A 7,778-nucleotide genomic window follows, 5' to 3' on the forward strand; every position below is an offset into this window, starting at 1 on the left:
TTCGGGGTATATGGGTATATATAGGAGGAAGAAGTGGTTCGGTGGAGCTACGAGGGGCCCACGAGGGTGGAGGGCCCGCCCAGGGGGGTAGGCATGCCCCCTTCCTCGTGGCCGCCTCGTTTGTTTCTTGACGTCCACTCCATGTCCCCTGGGTCACGTTTCTTCCAAAAATAACTCTCCTGAAGGTTTCATTCCGTTCGGATTCCGTTTGATATTCCTTTTCTACGAAACACTGAAATAGGCAAAAAAACAGCAATTTGCACTAGGCCTTGGGTTAGTAGGTTAGTCCCAAAAAATAATATAAAAGTTCTTAGTAAAGCCCATTAAACATCCAAAACAGATAATATAATAGCATGGAACAATCAAAAATTATAGATATGTTGGAGACGTATCAAATACTCGTGTGCGAGGAAAGAGAAAATTGGCAGATCCTTTCTCCAAAAGAATGTACATGTGTAGTTGATCTTTTCGGTCAATGGAACGCCTGGTTTATTAAGAGAAATTGCACATGTAACTGACTTATGGATCATTAGCGCAAAAAACGCACATGGGTACGCCATAGAAACCGTGTGTCGTGTGATCTTCTAATAATCCTTATATCTATCATCATCTCCAACCGTACCTAATTTCAAAAATATGTTTCATTGTATCAGGATTATCCCATGTACATGAACGAGGAAAGGTGACACCCGATGAGCAATTATCGCTTTATGAAATGTAATCAAGTGTCAACCTACATCACCCGCATAGCCAGATTTGATCCTATGCAACAAGAAAGAAGCTTGTTGCCATCAGCCGACACGACAATTTAAGTCGGTGTGCGGCCAACTCGCGCAGCGAGGTGGGACTAAAAACCAGCTGCGGCCAGCTCTAGTATCCTCTGGTGGCTGTGGGCAGACGTTTCGGGAGTATTTGGGGCCGGGATGCGGCTCCAGAACTTCAGCGAACACATGCTAATCAACGCTCAAAGCCCTCAAAGGATGCGCTTACCGACATTGTATGTTAATAATAAGTAGTACCAACTTAAAGTAATATGGGTAATTAGCTCTAAGACTAGTATGTATGTAGTACTGGTAGATGCTCGTAATTAATTATACAAACTTACGGGCAACACAGACACTAACTACTTCTCACATGCTGCCATCGGGGCATGCTTGCCAGACACAGGCGTTCTCCTTCCTATCCTTGTAGGCGACAGCCCACCGTGCTTCTATCTCCGCCAAGCTCTCCTCAGCACGGCATGCGACCTCTTCTCTCTTGCGGCAGTGGACTCTCTTTTCTTTACTGATTTCTGCTTTTTCTACTCCTTCTGTGTGGCTTTGGCCGCCTCTAGATCCACCGCCCATTCGGCCATGGCAGCCTCAAAGTCTGCCCACGTAACTGTGTGGCTGCTGGCGGCGATGAACTTGGCACAATGAGATGGCATCGCTTCCTTACCATGTGTGCGGTCCCGGGCGGTGAGGAAGATAGCACGGTGGAATGACATCGCTTCCTTACAAGTTACTCTGCGCTGCAGTGCCATGAACAACGCTTGGACAGAGCTCTAGGATGGAGTGGCCGAGCAGCCGTACAGTGCGGTGGTATTTAAGAGGTAAACGACAAACGACGATGGAAATTTGGCTTCCCTAACAATTTTGCTCGTTCATTATCGCACACGGTTCATCTTCATTGCCTCCAGAAACAGTGTGCGCTAAGCCTATTGTGTGTTGCCTTATGATTGGCCAGAACCCCAGCCACACGGATCGTGCGTGTGCACCATAGGATGTGCCACGATTGAACGGCAATCCACGTCCCTCACATCACACCCATGCAGCTGTAGCTCGATTGGATTTATACGCGCTAAATGCCTAGAAAATGCACATGGTCCCCTAAATATGGTAAATGAACCCGAAAAATGCCAAATTTGAACACGGTTATTTGCAGGGTATATGTTCGTCGTAGAAAAAACTCCATGGCAAATAACGAAGAAAATTTGGATTCCCCTTCAATCTTGGTGATTTCCCTCTCAAAAGCATGGAACTTCCTCAATGATGGTTCGATTTATGATGGGCGTGCATGACGACATAAGCCAAACCTTCTCAAATTTTTACCAGGGCATGGTGTGGCCATACCATGGCGCCATGCTAGGCGTCATGTTTTTCAAGCATTTTTTCATTTTTTTCTATAGTTGAAAACCAACTAAACAAACGTTTGTGGTTGACTATTGTGACACATTTCATCGAAATATCTGCCCATTTCTCGTAAAAGGCATGAGAATTAACTAAATGGCACGAGCATGGCTTTCCAGGTCGTTCTTGTGCACCCTTTCATGCACCGATTGTTTAAACTTTACTTATGTGCATTAATGCCTAGAAAATGCACATAATCCCCTAAATATGGTAATTGAACCCGGAAAGTGCCAAATTTGAACACAGTGATTTGCAGGGTGTATGTTCATCATAGAAAAAAACTCATGGACCAAGGACAAAGGAAATTTGGACCCCGCCTTCAATCTTGGTGATTTCCCCCTCGAAACCATGAAACATCCTCGGTGATGGTTCGATTTATGAAAGGCGTGCATGACGACATAAGGCGAACATTCTCAAATTTTAATCAGGGCATGGTGAGGCCATACCATGGCACCATGCCAGGCGTCATGTTTTCCAAGCATGTATTTCATTTTTGTATAGTTGTTCACCTAGTAAACGATGCATTTGTGGCTGACTATTGCCACCCATTTCCTTGAAATCTCAACCCATTCCTTGTAAAAGGCATGAGAATTTACTTAATAGCACGAGCATGGTTTTCCATACCGTTCTTGTGCACCTTTCCATACACCGATTGTTCGAATTTGAATTATGTGCATTAATACCTAGAAATTATGCATAATCCCCTAACTATGGTAAATGGGCCCGGAAAAATGTCAAATTTGAACACATTGCATTGGAGGGGGTATGTTGATCATTGGAAAACAACTGAATGACAAACTAGGACGAAAATTTAGATTCCCCTTCAATCTTGGTGATTTCCCTCTCAAAAGCATGGAAATTCCTCGGTGATGGTTCGATTTATGAAGGGGGTGCATGATGACATAAATCAAACATTCTCACCTTTTTACTAGGGCACGGTGAGGCCATACCATGGCACCATGCCATGCGTCATGTTTTTCTAGCATGTATTTCATTTTTCTATAGTTGATAACCCAGTAAATGACGCGTTTGTGGTTGACTATTGCCACACATTCCTTTGAAATATTTGCCCATTCGTTGTAAAAGGCATGAGAATTTACTAAATACCATGAGTATGGTTTTTCCAGACCGTTCTTGTGCACCTTTTCATGCACCGATTGTTCGAATTTGAATTATGTGGATTAATGCCTAGAAAATGCACATAATCCCCTAAATATGGTAAATGAGCCTGGAAAAATGCCAAATTTGAACATGTTGCATTCAAGGGGGTATGCCGATTGTAGAAAAAACTGAATGACAAGCTAGGAAGGAAATTTGGATTCCTGACCCTTCAATCTTGCTAATTTCCCCCTCAAAACCATGAAAATTCCTCGGGGATGGTTCGATTTATGAATGGCGTGGACGACGACATAAGCCAAACCTTGTCAAATATGTACCAGGGCATGGTGAGGCCATACCATGGCACCATGCCAGCCGTCATGTTTTTCAAGCATGTATTTCATTTTTCTACAATTGAAAAACCAATAAACGACGTGTTTATGGTTGACTATTGCCACACATTTCTGTGAAATATCTGCCCATTCCTTGTAAAAGGCATGAGAATTTACTAAATAACACGATCATGGTTTTCCAGACCGTTCTCTTACACCTTTTCATGCACCGATTGTCTGAATTTGAATTATGTGCATTAATTCCTAGAAAATGCACACGATCCACTAAATATGGTGAATGATCCTGGAAAACTGCCAAATTTGAACACGACGATTTGTAGGGTGTATGTTCATTGTAGAAAAAACTCATGGATAAAGGACAAAGGAAATTTGGATTCCCCTGCAATCTCGGTGATTTACTACCGCACACGATTCATCTTCGTCACCTCTGCGAACCGTGTGTGTTCACCCACACATGCAAAAGGAAAAAAGTAAACCCCTCACCCACTTTGTCCCCACCCACTCGCCGTGGACTCCTCCGCAACTATGCACCTCATCAACTTCTATCACGGTAGCCACCCTAAGCTCGACGGCTGTCGTCGGCGGGCTTAGGTCACACTGCAAACGGCACGAGATTTCGCCCCTACCGCTTTCCGCCACCTCTCTGCACTGACATTCTAGACTCTGGTCGATTGGGGTTTTCTGTGTGGTTGGGCCTGGGATTTTTTCTCACGGAGAAGTTAAACAAGTTAGCGAAATATGCACTCATCTCTTATTGCAGTCCGTCCATCGCCGTTAATCAACCGGAGGAAATCTCCATGGATTCATTTTTCTTCTAGCTGATTCGAGGGTTTTCGTTCATGTGTCCACAGTGCGAGAACAAATCAGGCAAGTGTCGTCACGCCTAGTCGGAAACGAAGTTCTATCTCACCATTCTGGATGACTTCATGGAGCGCTCGGTATGTTCAGTCTCAGCCCACCACGGTCGGCATGGCCTAAATTTGTGAACATATACCGTCTGTTGCTACATTTGGATAAAAGGTACGATGCCACATGCAACCTAGATGTCGATGACGATTCCCCCCTATATTAGGAAAATATATGATGTATTATTCACTCAGTTACTCTCATATTTGCGTCAAATCTTTGTCCCATCATCTATTTTTAATTATATATTTCTGTACTTTGCTTTCATCCATATATTAATCTGTTCTATTAGTTACTCCCATATTTGCATCTTGCTTTGTTATTTCAATATATCTAATTTACGATATTAATTTTCTTTTCAAGCAGTACATCCCTTGCTTTGCAAGAACAGGAGTAGAAGGAAATATTGGGCTTTACTTTGTTGATGACTCAATGGATGTCATATTGACAATGCAACATGGATTTACAATGACGGTTAGCGTAAAACTTGATAAAGATGGTCACTACTATTTTGATGCGGACCTTTGGAGAAAAATGTCTAAGTGTTATGAACTGAAAGCTGGCAATAAAATTCTAGTCCGTGCACCACAGCGTGGTCTAATTAACATGGATGTTTACTTCCCCGACGTCGTCAGCCATTCAAAGTCTGAACAAAGTTAGTGTCCTTTCAACTTTCTCCATGCTGGCATATTACTTAGCAAAATCGGGGTATTTTTTCTGACTAATTGATCACTATTTAAGCAACCAATTGTGATTTCATTTTTTGACTTTGTTCCTAGGCAGTAACAAATTCTATTTACCAATTTATATGCACTATATATTCTTCTGCCATACTCTGAATAAATAATACCTTTCCACCTTTTAAGAAGGATATCTTGGATGCATAGTGAACGATTTGTATGTTACTAAGCATACCAAATTTCACAGGAAGGATTTGAAGCATGTCATAAACTTTGGTGATAATCTGACAGAGATAGCATAGCGTATGAACGCTGGATTTTCGATGGGATTAATTATACCTATGGTACACACATTGAACAAGACCAATTGTGTGCACAAAATGCTGGTACAAAGTCTTATTTTTATGCTGATGCTCATAAACTATATATATCTTGTACGATATGTTAAAATTGGTTTTTATTCTACATTTCAACAGAAATTGCCCGCTGTAGGAGTTCTTGGATCGATTTCCCGGCATGGTCGGATTACACTTGTGTCTGCTAATAACGCCAAAGTGATTGCAAGGTACTGCATTTCCCGCAGAAATGGAACCATTTAAATTAATAAGTTCTCGCTTGTCATGGCAATGCAATGCATCCATATTGGAAAATTGGAGACACGATTCTACTCATGCTCTACCAAGGCACATGTGGGATCTTCATTTTCATTGACAAGATATCGAGTCGCCATGATCAAGCTGCTTCCAGCGGATAGTTGTGGTTGTTGGCCCTCAGCCTCTTAAAATGTGCTATATGTCACTATATTAAGTATGTAGATATGGACCATATGGTTGTTGGCCCTCAGCCTCTTAAAATGTGATAGTTGTTACTATGTTAAGTATGTAGATATGGGCCATATGGTTGTCAAAACCGTGTTATGAAGATCCTCCTTTAGTCGAATAGTGTAACCACTATATATATGTTACTCAAATGCTGTTAGCCAAGTTCTTAAATTTTCATGGAAAGTATTAGTATCATACATAGTTCATTGAGTTTAAGCGTGTGCCCGATGTCCAAAAGGCATTTGCATATTAACTATCCATATTGCAAATTTACACATGTGTTAACATAAGGAAACATATGTGTAACTTATTAATCATCGCACACGAGTACTCGCAGACGCATCGTGTGAGATACTCCTAGACACCGCAAGCAACTAGTTTGTAATTTTCAAAGTCTTTTGTACACACATACTCGCACACGAATTAACTGTAGTAACTGTCTGTTGTAATTTCTTCTCGCAAACCGTGCATCCGAGTCGGCTGTTTGCCGCATGTTACACACATCTTGTTTACATGACTTGTTTGTGTTCTTTTGGCTCATCGCAAACAGTTCATCTGTGTGAACTGTATGCCGCATATCACACATATCTTGTTAAGTTGAACCATTTCTGTTGTGTTCCCTAATCAAAAACAGTTCGTCTGAGTGAACCGTATGATGTATATCACACACACCTTGATTTGGCTACACGTTTTTGTTGCACTCCCTAATAGCAAACAGTTCATCTGAGTTAACTATATGTCGTATATTGCACACGCCATGATACAGACGCCCGTTTCTATTGTTCTGTCTCATCGCAAACAATCCGCATGGATCAACCGTGTGCCCTACATCGCACACACAACTAAAATCGGAACCGTGTTTGATATCTCTGTAGCAAATGTTTCGCATCTTTTTTGACGGGTTTTTACATCACCGTTTGCAATTAATGCATCGCACACAGTTTCGTCAAAATGGTCTCTGATCGTAGTGTCGCATTAGCAGCATCCTGCAGTATTGACGCGTCAAATTATCACGTGGTCTGCCTTTTCGTACAGAAATGAGCTCCACTGTGCACCCGCGCAGGTGTGGCCGGGAACGAGACGTGAGTATGTGTGTCGTGCGTGCTCCTCTTCTTTACATGCATTTACGTGTAATATATGCAATGTGTGTGAAACAGAGGCATGCATATATCATATATAGAGGGAGCGATCCACGAGAAGAAATTGGAGGGATCATCGACGTGAGATATCAATAGAATCGAAAACAGGGATGAAGTGTGTGGATGTGTGATCGATAAAGAGTGCCCTCGAATTTGTGTTTTCCCACGTCAAAGATACAGGGCGCACTACAAGAAATATGTCAACTAGTGACCTTCTGTCAGTGACCCTGGAAGAATTGGTCATAGATCTATGACCATTTCAGACCAATTGGTCAAAAGCTGTTCGGGAGGCTCCAAACCCTAAAATATAACGACCATTTTGGTCAGAAAGGTCGTAATTTCCTTACACGAAATGGTCATAAAGCAGATAGCACTGGTCTGCTGCCTTATTTCTAGCTGATCATGACCAATATAGATGGTCATAACCTTGTAAATTGTGGTGGGTTGCTATGACTAGGCGCCACCTCATCAGTTGCCTATGTGTCATGTTCATGTGGCAGTTTTTGCCCTAGGTTGTGAAGCAACCTATATTTCTGTCATTCCCAAAATTCCCAAAAAAATATCATAAATTCTTTGGGTCATATCTTCGTCAAATATGTAAAAAACCTTCATT

The sequence above is a fragment of the Triticum urartu genome, chromosome 4A (genome assembly GCF_056163025.1).
Source record: "Triticum urartu cultivar PI428250 chromosome 4A, HENAU_Tu73, whole genome shotgun sequence".
Lineage (NCBI taxonomy): Eukaryota > Viridiplantae > Streptophyta > Magnoliopsida > Poales > Poaceae > Triticum > Triticum urartu.